Below are 13877 nucleotides of genomic sequence, written 5' to 3'. Positions count from 1 at the left end.
CTTACGCCCTGGCGCACAACTTGAGTAAAAGAAAATAATAGTGTTTAATAAGCTAACAGCTTTCCATTAAGTTTCATTTGACTGGGACTTAACTATTCATTTACAACTACATATTCCTTTTTATGCATTTCCTACTAAAGCTTCTTATAGAAAAGCAACGGCTCTCAAAGGTGGCCTAGTGTAGGACTTTGTTGTCATTTTGGGACAGTAATATTTCTGTCCAGGCATTGGAATAAATAATTTACGCATTGAGAGCCAATACAATTTTTTACTATTCTACAGGGTAGGGAACTGTATTTAGCATGTCTTCCGAAAATTTATGATATAATTGGTGCACTTTGTTGCTAACAAGCTCATCTGTTGTAAGCTGGTGTCATATTTATATACGCGAAAGTCTAGGTAAAGCAAAAAATTTTATGTGGGAGTCATCCTTCCCTTAACTTGAGAAGAGAAAGACATTCGCAATTCATTTCTTATTGATATGTTAAATATAGAGTGACTAGTTCATGTTCGAGAAAACGGACATGGTTGCATTGTCTCAGCTCGTCACGCTGATCAGTTATACATACATATATATAACCCACAAATCTTCGACATTTTCTTCTGGGTGTTACAAACTTCCTAGCAAACTCAATATACGCCGTTCCGGGCCTTCCGATATTTACCTAATTAACAGCTATTTAAATTTCAACGCATAATCGGAAGTCGCCGAAAATTCGCATGGAAAAATTCTTGGTAAAGATACAATATTTTCCTAACATTTGGTCCACTGTGCCACCATAAATACTAACATATGCGTACTTAACCGTATAGATGAATGTTTATGGACATCCAGGTCTGAAGACGCAAGGGCATAGACACACATGAGCACAAATGTGTGCCATCGCATGAGCGCCCCAGTAACACAGAGACAGACAGTGTGGCCCAAAAGCACCCACTTCCCCCATTCAAAGCGAGAAACGTAAACAAGTGGGGAGCACGTTCGCTCTCTGAACGGGCGCGCACTCAGAGCCGCAGAGAGGCGACAACCACTTGCTTGATTCTGGCGACCGCCAGCTGATTTGCCCAGGCCCGCCGCATAGCTAGAGGGCCGGGCAGCACGAGCGGGAAACTGCAAGAATTTGCCGTTCACTCCGAAATCGACTCCGAAAGCGAGCACGACTGCCACAAGTGTCCGTGCGTGGCGTCGGTTGTGCTTGCCAGCGACTATTGCGCCGCCACCGGATTTTTGCGTTTAGTAGGGATTTCGACGCGTTACTGCACGGACGTATGTCGCGGCAGTTGGACGACGACGACGGTGACGACGCTGAGTAGTGAAAGAGACAGAATATATCAGAAGTTGTGCTGTTTTTCGTTTTTATGAAATTCACTCGGCCTCGTCTTTGACTTCGTCACAGCAGTCACATTTGAGCGCCAGTGTTAGTGACAGTTCGGTTGAATGTTGAACGTTGACGGTGGCGGCGAGGCTATGAGGTTGTGCTGTTGACATTTGGTATCGAGGCAGTAAACTGTGAAAGGGTACAAAGTCACAACGCGGCGAAGTCGTTAAAAGTAGAGTACAAATTAATCTAGCAAGTATGTATGCGTGCGCATGTGTGCGTGCGTTCGCCGTTTGTGGCCAAGTGTGTTCGTGTACGCGCGCGTTGAAGCGGCTAAAGGAATACGGGAAACCAGAAATATTTGAAGAATTCACAAAAAAATGCATTCGCGTTGCATTGAATGTTCGCGTTCGTGTTTCTTCTGCCCCCCCCCCCCCTCGCGTGCGAAGCAGTGACTCGTCCGTTGCGTGGCGGAAATAAGTGGAGTGAAATTGCATTGGCAGCGGCGGCGATGTTGTTGCATGTATGGCAATTTGATGAAGTATGCGGCATGTGGCAAGTGGCATATGCGGCCGGGGTTCACGTGTGCGCCCCTCTGTCCGCGCACGCCTGCCTCTGCACGAGATGGTGAACAGTAGCTAGAGTCTTTCCGATTCTTTATGACCTTTTACATGTTGCAGTGGCATTTGTTGCAATATTGTATTTACAGAACACGCATGTGTGGCACAAATCAAGTGGCAATGTGTGCAAATGTAATCGGAATAGTCGCACTGCGTGTGGAATGTACAAATATGCATTTTCATGTACGTAAATTTTAGGGCATTTATTATGCACTCACACACACACACACACGCACGCACGAGTTAAAGTGCCCCTGTGTGTGCGCTTTTTAATGCCACAATCGCATGCAGCACGTACATGGCCAACATACTGCCGCATAAATATGTATTTGTGTGTGTGTACAGCAAGTGAGCTTGAAATGGCAAAGGAGCTGAGTGCCATTGCGTTAAATCCGAGCGCAGACGAAAAGCTGATTGAAATTGTAATTACAGGAAGAAGCTTATTCTGAATTTGCTTATAACTAAGAGCTGCAACGAAAATGGCGTCGTTTCAAGGGGCCAATGCTCAATGGCATACAATTGACCTAAGAGGCAAAAGAAAAGCCTTAATTCAAATGAGTGCGACTTGGTCTCTTCGAATGTGTATGAGGCTAAGGATAAAATTGCTGAGGTTCAACTGACTGTGACATTTGACACCAAAGTGACCTAACTTGTGCTTGAAAGTCAGAAGACTTGAGTTGGTACTGAAAAAACACTATTCAAAGAATGGCACACGTTTACACGTTTATTTCCATTTATTACCAAAAACGCTAAAATAAATGCAGACAAAGCAGGAAGGGCATACACTGCTCGAGCGAACTTTTCGGACTGAAATTCGGGGTACCTTGGTATTCACTGTTATAAATCTATATTTAAATTTTATAGTTTTCGCAAAGCAAAATCTTTTTCCAAATCACAGCTTTATTTGAAATGAATGACGGTTGCCGACCAAAATATTTGCTTATTTATTTATTAGTATAAATATAAAAAAAAATAAGTTGAAGTTTGATTAGAAATACGAAAAGACTTTTTCGACTACTCAATATGTTTTTTTCCGAAGCCCTTTGGACCTCAGTAGTACTGGGGGATATAAATAGACCTATCAAATAATCCTAGATACACTTTAAAAAGCGTTAACGGTATTTTTCCTGAAATAACCTTGAAGGGAACTAGCGAGTTCAGATTTCAGCAGTTATGTGTTGTGTTCCCTGTTAAAGAGCAGTAAAAAATGCAAACTCTCTTACGATTTCGAACTCAAAATGTTAAAAAAAAAGTTCTTTATTCGATCCACACGCCGTCTGAAAAATGTCTTTGTCATAAAATGCATAAGAACGGCGAAAGAGAACAAAATAATTATTTTAATTTTAATTTGAAAAAAGAAAAAATCTGAGAAACTCAAAACTATCCGATAATATGTTTTTGAAATTGAGAACGGTGTGAATCGGTTAAGTTCCCACAAGCATTAAATTTTAAATTGCCACACGCAATAAATAATCCAGAAAAGAAATGCTAAGAGCCATAACAACCAACGGTTTATCAAGAAATCGCGAGCACAACAATTTGATGAACAACAACAAAAATAATTGCTTGAAAATTTGTGTGACAATCAATTTTTCAGCTGCTCGGCAAAGCAATTGAACCAGAAGAGCCAATGGAAATTTGGAAATAAACGGACTTTCGCTATAAGCTCACATAAGTATGTATCTATGGCTGCATTTAGTTTGTGGAAAATGGATTAAGGGATATTTGTATTACTCTGAGCGTGATGCTGTGTTTTCGACGAAGCAACTATAAGCATAAAACTCGCAATATTCGACGAAACACCTCGTGTAGCTGTTTCATATACAGGCGCGCTCACCTGTTGAAGCTGCTTGGGGCCTACTGTGGGTCAGTACCAGTCTCTTCGGTAAGTGGAAATCGCTTGTGTGTTTTTTATTGCTGCTTAATTAGTTTGTGATGATAAGCTATTTTGTTTAGGCCAACCGCAAATAAAAACGCTATGCAAATACACTTCTGTATGTATGAAAGAACAAACGGCCGAGCAAATATTTTGAGAGATGGAAAACGTTCGCTCTATAAAAAGTGAATCGCCCCACCTAAAGAGTTGATGATAAATGAATTTATATACATACATATATGCGTACCTACATAAACATATATACATACATATATAAAAATGTATATACATATGTATATATATGTATATATATATATGAGTGTGTTGTGTGTACATACTATATGCATCGTTAGCCATGAATGTCGGCGCTACTGTAAACATAATAAATGGGCAGGGATCCATTAGCATTCCCTCAATCACTAAGCCAATGAGTCCCGCAGGCAGGGCGTGTACGTCATTTCAATGTTTCGAAACAAAAAAGAAGGCTTTTTTCTTGCTTTCCCTTGCTTATTTACTTTCGTATTGAGTTTTTCGTGTGTTGGTCTCTTTGCTTTTCTATGAAAAAATTGCTTACATTTGTGAAATTATGCTAATTACTCATGAACAGCGGTGGCACGAGGCATATGAGCACCGAAAGGCTTCTTATTTAAATATTTAGATTTTCGCGCAGAAGTAATATTTTACCAGACGTAACTTAACATTTTCTTCTAAAAGAAAAAAATAAATGAAAAAGGCTATATTCTTGAAGATTGAGGTTTTCTTTCTACATATATGCTTTTATGATATAATATAAACATGCTCTTCCATTTTGTGTGGCTTTCCAAGCTCTGTTTTAATCCAAATTCAAAAGGAATGCCTATTCTTGTAAGCACCGAACCTTAAATACTGTATATCAATAATATTGAGCAATATATGAAACTATGTTGCCTACATTTAGGCGCATTTATAATATGCTGGGGATAAGAACTTCGAAGTGAAATAAATATATATTTTTTTGCGCTGAAACAAAACGTATTATATGCTCCATACAAAATCGGCCTGATAATATTCGGCGATCTGCTGATAGTAGGTTCGTTCTTGTTGGTTGTGTTATCTACACATAAAACTTTAATGGACGCTGTTATCACTCATATTACAAATAAAACTATCAACATCGGTAAAAGCGTTTGAACACATTGCATGCCTTAATCAGTAGATCAAGTTGATATGACCGCATCACATCAGTGTTGGATCGCAACCATAATCATAGTAGCCTTATCAATAACGAAGTGTATGCAGGAATGCCTGATTCCTCGTCATTGAAATTGGTGTAAAATTCTCTAATTAAACGCAATGAAGTGAGAGCCATGCCGAATGAAAATCGGATGAAAAAGAAACTTCACTCCAATTACAATCTTGTCAGATTGGTCTGTAGCGTTTGATGTGCACACTCCGCAGATTATTCGTCGAGCAGCAGTCAGAACTTCCATTCCACAAGGATATCCTTACAATTCGCATCACGTTCCTTGGTGGAATCAACGTCTTGCATTGAACAAGACGGTGAAGTTGAGTCGCAGCTGGAATGTAAGTGGAATTTTTTTATTAGTCCTTACTACCCTTCCGCTCTTTTCTTATTTACCTTATGTGCTCGCTTAATTCCGAAAGAAAAGCGCTGTTATTTTGCCTTTCAGAATTTTTATTATGATCATTAAAAGGAATACTAGTATGGAAGAAATGCATGTCGCACAACTCCACCGACCCACCGACCCACCGACCCTTATGTTGGTAGTGACATTACAATGGCTTGGAGGCCAATGACCGCGTGGCCCAAAACGGCACAACAGAATGCAATGAACCGAGCAAAGCGAACTGGGTGATCCGTGAGGCGGTGCAATGACAGATTTCCCCCTTCAATGCCATCATATCACGCAGAGTATCTCAGTGCAGGGCGCCCTTTTGTTAGACTCAAGTTTTCTTTATTGATTTTATATTTATTGTGTTGGCTTAATGTGCGTTGCTAAGGCAAAGCGGTGTTGCTCTTTTAAATCACAGCTTTTATTCTCCATCGCAAGGGTCGCCAATTCATTTGTTCGTGCGCTCCATTTGTCCTTCACCTCAAAATGTGGAAAAAGGTTCACTCAAGTCTCAAAATAATTGACTTGACTGTGAGGTCAGGGAGAATTCAAAAGAATTCGGCACTACAAGGTGCGTGGAACGTTGACAATATTTCATTACAGTTCAGCCACATCTAAATTCCGTCATTAAGTGGGTATTCAATGAATAGAGTTTTGGTCATTTTTGATATTTCTAGCATTTTGTGAGAAGGAAATCAAACAGTAAATTTCTCAAATATTTTCATAAAATGGTTGGTAACTTTTAGTGATGAAAACGGATCTTTAGAAATAAAAAAAATACTAAGGAGCCAAAATGATATGAAATTCATTTATCTTTGCCTTTTCTTTCAAGTTGTTGTTGCCATTCACACTTTAAAGGATGTCGCCTTCCTTGACATTTGATAAACTTGAACCTATAAATTCGGTACTGATTTTACGGTAAACAGATTTAAAAAACTATAAAGGCGTTTCGAGATTTTCAAAGGCAGATTAGCGAATTGGCGTGCAAATTTATGCGACCGCCTCTACATCAGATAAAATATAACAGCGTTGTGATAATCTTTGAAAGTGGAAAGCGGAAAGGCAATACAAGACCAATGCAGCATGCATAGCTTTAGGCGTTTAGCACTTAAGAGCCGTCCATACCGCACCGCTGTGTCGAAGAGGTGCCACTGTGAACAATGAACGTGAATACGCCGTGCAGCTAATCCTGCCGCCAATTTGCGGTGCACGTGCACAAGTGCGAAAAACACGAAAAGCACGAACCAGCGAACAGGCGAGGCATTGATGGAAAGCGCGCCCAAAACTATGCAACTTAAACTAAGCTACAAATGTCTTCATATATAAGCCTCTACGGCCCGGTGTTTCGCCGTTGCTACGGGTGTGGTCCGAGGGGTGGAGGCATAAGCACAAGAAAACTGAAAGCGCACTGAGGGCAAATTACTAAAAATAAAGGCATGAAAGGAAAGAGAGCAAAATAAAACAGTGTTAACTACAGAAACAACAACAAAAGCGTTCATTTATGTTAGATGAGTGTTGCGACATAGAAAAAGAGCACAACAAAAGGCAACAATGTAGTTACGTATACCTGGTAAAGCGAGGGGGTAAGCGTGTAGCGCGTTCATTGTAGTACTCTGTGGGCTGGCAGCGTTTCCTTTCTGTCTCGTCTGGTTTCTTGCACTCTGCAATTGTGCTTTCCTTTCGCTGCTCCCACCATTCATCAACCAAATTAGGTCGAAAATTGGCATTGCCCGCACGACATCGTCAAAGTGCCACCGGATGACCGGTGGTCAGAGAGGAAAGTGATTTGAGCAATGCATGAATGAGGTACGAAAAACGCTGTTAAAACGCCGCTGAACCACGGTCACTTCAACGAGGGGGGACGGGTGGACAATGGTAGGTGCTTAGCTATTCCGGTGGGGGAGAGATAAGTATTGTATTTTTAGACCTTCAAATACAATGTGTATGCACTTGTATGTATGTTGCATGCAGTGGCGCTATAAGGTCATCGCATTGTCGAATTGCAAATAAAGAGAGGGAGAATTCTAATTTCTTGAATTGTCCAACTGAGTTTATTGTTCGCAAAATTGATTTGAATTGTGGAATTGTACTCTTGTTTACAAAAATAGAAATTGAAACAAAAAAATTAAAGAAATATTAAATTTGTAGATATCAGCAAATACCGTTATAAAATATGGTACTTTGTTCTAAAAAAGTTATGAACAAATTTCTAAGAGAAGAAGAAGCTGTGCGTTTTGGGTTTCCGGGTTGTTGATTCCACCAATATCGTGGTTTTGCTCCTGGTGGAGCTGTTAGAAGTTACCGTAGTGTGGATGAGGCTGGTGAGACTACATATATTCCGCCACTTTTCTCAGCTTCTCTCGGATATTGCAAAAGTATCTTTCCTCCATGCTTTCAGCAGGGCAGCAGGGCACCACAGTATGCCAACTGAGCTTTTTCGCATTGCCGTGTTGAGAGCAATGAATAACATGCATATAATATACGCAGCCGGGGACAAGTATGCACCGTATGTTTCCCAGTCGAGGCTCATAAAATTGCAAAAGATTAATGACCAGTCTGCATTTAAGCGACATAAGTTGAGGTTAAATCGAAGTGTTTTATTACCCTGCAGAGGTGCCTCCGAACATTTCAAAATAGTGGGAAGGGGAAACCGCTGTCCAGGCACCATTGTTTGCCACTTTGCCATTAAATGGTCATAAAATTCGACCTGAGCGATAATGTTATGCAAATATCCTTTGAAAGCGAGGACGGTGGCTTGAGTAAGGTGCTCAGTGTGCCCGTTCATACAGCGCTAGTTACGTATTTGTCCATGTGGACAGTATGTTGCGAAGATTTGTACTCTGATCCGTAGCACGTAAGCTGACAAATGACCCAAAAAGCAGACATCAATGCTCAACAGCGAGCCGAGGGCGATTAGTGGTCGTAAATGCAGTAGCCGAAAGCAGCGGCAGAGGCATGAACAGGAAGAAAGGGGTGGGGCCAGCAGCCGCTTAGCACAGTTTCGACAGACCGGTGACAATTGGTGGCTAATTCTATTATTCAGCTTAGCCGTAGACTCAATTGTATTCCCGCACAACAACAACTGCTTGAGCATCCTTTACAGTGGCGTTGGTGGTGAAACTGTTGCCACGTCAATTATTCTTTTGGTCAGATGCGAGGAACACAAAGAATACAAAGAATTAGTTAAGTTATTTCGGAGAAATTTCATCGAACTCGTTGTTTTTGCTTTAATTACTTTTGCAGCTAAGCCAAAAGTTTCTGCGGCTAAGCGATTTGCGTGCGGTCAGTGGCAGCTGTCAATACACAGTGGTTGCTATTATTGTTGCCACACACAAAGCACATCTGCTCGTGAAGGCAGTCAGTGTCAGCGACCGCAGCGTGCCTTCAGGGAGACACGACAAAGACACAGTCGAATTAGCAGCCAGCTCTCGCCTTCCGCCTCGTGCGCCCATTTACTCGTCGTACATATGTAATTGCTTAATGAAGCGCGGATTTTCTTGTTCCAGCAGGCGGTCGCTGTGGGGAAGAAAGCACAGTGGCACGCGATTTGCGATTTTTATAGGGAATCATTAGCACTTTCTGAGGAAATGTTAATGAATTTGAACGACGCCGTTAATGCGATTATAATCACAGTACGGTCGTACGATCATGATAAATTATGGGCTTGCTTATGTAAAGATAACTGTTATGGTTATTATGGTAATTATTGTGCTTTCAGCAAAAAGATAAAACAATTGATGATAAGCACAAACTACACGAAGTGTAAGGACTCTGACTTCTTCACGAAGAATTTTGCGAATTCCAAATACGAAAACCTCGAGAAAAGCATTTTTAATACAGCACTGGTTTGCTCACCACGTGGTTTATTGTTGATGTGGAGGGAAAGATGTCATCGGAACTCATATCTTCTATTTTGCTGCCTTAGACATCACCACGCGTTTATAGCCGAAAGCACACAACAGCCTCGGGCGAGTTTATCCGAGGCTGTTAATTCTTTTTCATTGGAGGCGTTTTTACGTGGCGGGTACTAAACCAAGCGCACATTCTCGGGAGGAATGGTTCGCCTTCTCAGTTTATATCGCCTTCAAACGGATGTTCTTTGGCTAACCAGAGGATACTCGGTCTAAGACCGGAAGTCGTGAGCTGCTTGACCCATTTGTTAAAGAATCGTTTCTGGTCACTCCCAGGTGCATGGCGCTCAGAGAACTTTCCTCACTTGCGTGAACTTCTACACATGACTCCATATTCCATCAGGACTCATACGGCTCAACAATTTAATGGTGTGTTACATCAAAAATACATCTGACCATTGTCTTCCTGCTTACGAATCATTTATTACGATTGCAAATGGCAGCCATTTATGTGGAAGTGCATCTCGGTATTTTTTGACAAAATGCTTTGCGAAAATAAGTTTTTGAAAATTTCCAGAAAATTCCGTATCTTATGCTTTAGGGTAGAAACCCGAATCGGAATCTTAGCCGCGGAAGTTTTTTTAAATTCAATTCGTGTTTTTACGATTAGTAGTCATGTGACCTTATTTGAGCATGCACACTGTTGTGAAATGGCCTTGCAATAACTAAAATTTATTTTGTTTTCATTCAAATCGTTGATAGGCCTAAGACCCTAGTGAAGCTAATTTCAACAAGCTTTCCGCTGGTGAGCCTTATTTATTTGTGTAATACCTTCTTAGTTAAATGGAGTATGCTGTTGGGCAACCCAAGAGGGTAGACAGTTAAATGCCGACACCTATTGTACCACTAATCCCACACATTGCGCACGTAAATTAGTTATTCAAGGTTATTTACGGTCGGTGCGTGTGTGTGGATACAATCCGCTTCAATTTATGTTTAAGTAAGGGGGTTCAGTACGGAATGTGGCTCCCTCCTCATAGGGAACCTGATGATGTTTTTATGCCCAACTGGATATAATTTATGATATACGAGCACAATGCTCGCTAACGGGACTACAATCTTCCGAGAACCTCGCATTTGCATTGCAGTTGTAATTCACTATCGTGAGGAAGATAATGTGCTTTTATTACCGCTATAACTGTTCAAATGAGTGTAATTGTTGCTTCTGTCATTTTAATAGCGCACAGTTACACTTTAAATTTACTTTTAATTACCGCCATAGGCTATAACGGACCTGCCGCAGGTAAGCGCCATTATTTCGGGAGTTGGGGCCCATTTTGTTGTGTTTAGGTACATAAAAATGGGGTCCACAACTATCAGCTGTGTCGGAGGTAATAAATTACATTTCTATGTCCCAGCTTGAAAGTGTTGAATAGCAGAGCTTCAAGAATGGAAAAAAAATCTAAATATAAATCAAGAGTAAAGGTTTGGCGTTTTTAGAGATCTTGTTTTTTTCTACTTTATTCGTCCCCTCAATATAACAATAGCGTATGTGCTCATACGCCATTATTTTTTTATTGCATATTTAGAATCTCCATCATTGATTAAATGTCTGGTCAAAATTTCGTCAAATTCTACTTCCACAAAGTGGGTCAAAATGTCATTGGAAAAAATGGTGCATAATTTCATGTTCAGAAATTTCCTTCAATAAGAAAATTACAAAAACTTTAAACTCGATTTTCTCAAAACCCAAAAAAAATTATACGCTATTGTTATATTGAGGGGACGTATTCTTCGTTTTTTTCCCTCATTCCCTTCTGCGCATAATCCATCGAAACATTTGCTCAGTGACATCTTGAATCGAATCATTACTATTTGGCGTTGACTACAGGGTTGGCAACACCCTGAGGGTGCAATTAGCAACAAAGGGGGGCCCACAGGTCTATGCCTTTGAGGCGAATAAATTTGCCACTTAACAAAGCTTTTAACGATTACTTTTGCGTGTTCGTGCGTACGGTGCTGCCGATGTCAGTGACGCTTATGAATACTGCTAGATCGGTGTGTTGACAAACTGAGCTCCACTTGGCTCCCCTCACATTATTACACTTTTGGCTTTTTCCAAAGTTCATGTGTACAGTTAAATGCACAAACTCTCCCGATGCGAGCGACTTGCATTAAATGTGCTGGTTGGCTTTTGCATGCCGTAAAGGAAACTTTCATGAATAAACTACGAAGTTGTCTGTTTCATGCGTTTGACAGGAATGTTATTGCAAGACATTGATACAGGCAAGCCATATATATATTATTACTTATACATATGTACATAAGTGATAGGTCGTCGTTTCATTGGGTGGCGAAACTCGTTAATTTCAACAATTATTTTATGTACAACGGTAATTAAAACTACAACATCAAGTGTGTGCCTTGTGCGACTGATTATCACTCATTCTGTCACTTTTCTCCAGTGAGTATGTCAGTAGTCCTGCAAGTTAGTCCACAAATGCAATACATGGTATATAAGCCCTTATGTTTGTCTCATATATTTATGGAAGGGGTCGACATTGTATGCCCTGCAGTGCGCTCCCGATGGGATCGTAAAAATGTCACTTCCTTTTGTTAGACTTTATTAAAGTTTCAGCAACTGCAAAGCAACAACCCACAACTCTAATGTGCTCGTGCATGTGTGTGTGTGTTTGTGTGTGTGAGTAATAAATAATGAATGCTGCTAGATAATTAAGTATGAGACCGTCTGGTATGTTTTATCGCCGCCGTGTTAACGGGAATTACAATTTTGTTATGCAAATTAAGTTGACACCACAAATAAACCGGTTAATTAAAGATATTGGCTGTTTGGACTGATTACATCGCATTAATTAACTTTATTAATAAAATACATTAAAAGAGTCATAATACAAAGAGTTGAAGAACCGCAGAAAGCCTCAAAGGGCAGCAAAGAAGAGTAAAACTTTGCGAAAGAGTTTGACACGCAAAACTTTGAAGTCACATGATCTAAGGCATTTCATAATTAAAACCAACATAATTACCTAATTTTTGAGTGCCAACACCCCTGTCTGTTAGTGCGAGGGTCGTGAAATTATCATAGTGAAAACATCACAAAGAATTGTAAAAATAGATGACGAACAAGCAGCTGTCAACAGTTGAACGGAGAATTGAAATGTCAAAAGTTGACAAGGGCAAAACAAGAGAGAGTGACAGGGGTCCAAAATGAAACAGAAATAACATCGATAATAAAGAGATGAAACTCGAAGCGCCAGGAAGTGTGCTTTTAAACAGAAATCCAAAATTATTTAATTGCCAATGTACGCTGTTACTGTGTGAGCAATGGCTCTTTATGTTATGGGAAGGTCAAAAGTATTTTAGAAGGACAATATTACAGAACTGGGCATAAATGCAGTCTCTTGTTGTTTTTTGTCTGAACGATATGTACCTTGTATATAAATTGCAATCCTCATGTCAGTCTCATGCTGATTTTTATTAGCAGACTGGAGGTGAAAACCGGCTAGAAAATCCTGTTTCGCCTCTAATAATCTAAAAGTAAGCCGTTTTTTGACTTACGATTTAAAAAAATGTATGGAGCCAATCGATACTTTACAACCCTTCAAAATAGGCTTCTTCTGCGTCGATGCGGCGCTGATTGCCAAGCATTGAAGGCGTCACGGAAGGAATACTAGGGAATAGCCTTGAGAGCCGAGGTGCACGCTGCTTGGATCCCATCTGTCGTCTCAAAATGCTTGCCATTCGTCGACCTTCTCAGGCAAGGAAACAAATAAAAAACCCGGGGGCCCACATCTGAGCTGTAGGGCGGCTGCGGAAGCATTGGTCGGTGCTCGCACGGAAGAAAATCAGTCCTATTACTTTCCGGACAAACCCTGTAAGTGTTAAATGAGTTGAAGTTAAAAAGTACTCCAATTTCTAATTCTTCTTGATCTGCTGTTCAGTGGAGTTCTTTTAATATTGTAACTCTGAAACAATTTCGATCTCGCACCACCTTTTTATAACGGACGCTTTATTTGAGGTAACGAACAATAAATTGGTTTTCTTGTTTTGAAGAAAGTAGAAGTGCCACAAGTCTAATCCCAACCCTTTACTCTTTTCTTCACTTTCTCCCTACAGTAGTAATTTGTTTGTATGTCGGCTGTGAGCTGTCCGTCACCCGCATTGATCGGTTGTACCATAAATGCTTTGATTTCGCCCCTGCGGTGTTCATTGCCTTGCCCGATGGGTGTTGTTGTTTTCGTACGCACCACTACGTGGCCATTTCATTAACTTTTCGGTATTGTTATGCACTGCTCCGGAATAATACGAAAAAAAACGTATTTTAAACATAGAAAGAAATGCCAATGCCAGGCGGGCGGCGATTGCGTCAATGCCAAGCGCCCAATTATGGAAGCGTGCCTCTGATGGTTATTTGTTTCTGGTGTGCCTTTATGTTGTGGCATATACTTTCGCACTTGAGTGTGCGCACGTTTGGGTGGCATTGACGTGTACGGGGGCCAAAAGAAAAGAATCGTAATTTAAAGACGCTTTATTTGAATCAATCAGTCAAATCCAAATAAATTGAGTGCTGTTTACAAAAC

General features: G+C 40.5%; 1 long non-coding RNA gene across 2 annotated transcripts in view; it reads left to right on the top strand.

Moving 5' to 3' along the window:
• The first annotated feature begins 1253 nt into the window (after positions 1 to 1253).
• The window catches only part of LOC120770333, a 39234-nt gene continuing 26610 nt past the window's right edge, over positions 1254 to 13877 (top strand). For both annotated transcript variants that reach the window (XR_005704928.1, XR_005704927.1), the window contains exon 1: positions 1254 to 1575. This is a non-coding gene — a long non-coding RNA (uncharacterized LOC120770333). The remainder of the gene's footprint in view (positions 1576 to 13877) is intronic.

Source organism: Bactrocera tryoni, chromosome 3, assembly GCF_016617805.1.
Source record: "Bactrocera tryoni isolate S06 chromosome 3, CSIRO_BtryS06_freeze2, whole genome shotgun sequence".
In the NCBI taxonomy this organism is placed as follows: Eukaryota; Metazoa; Arthropoda; class Insecta; order Diptera; family Tephritidae; genus Bactrocera; species Bactrocera tryoni.
This window is presented reverse-complemented; position numbering and strand designations above follow the sequence as displayed.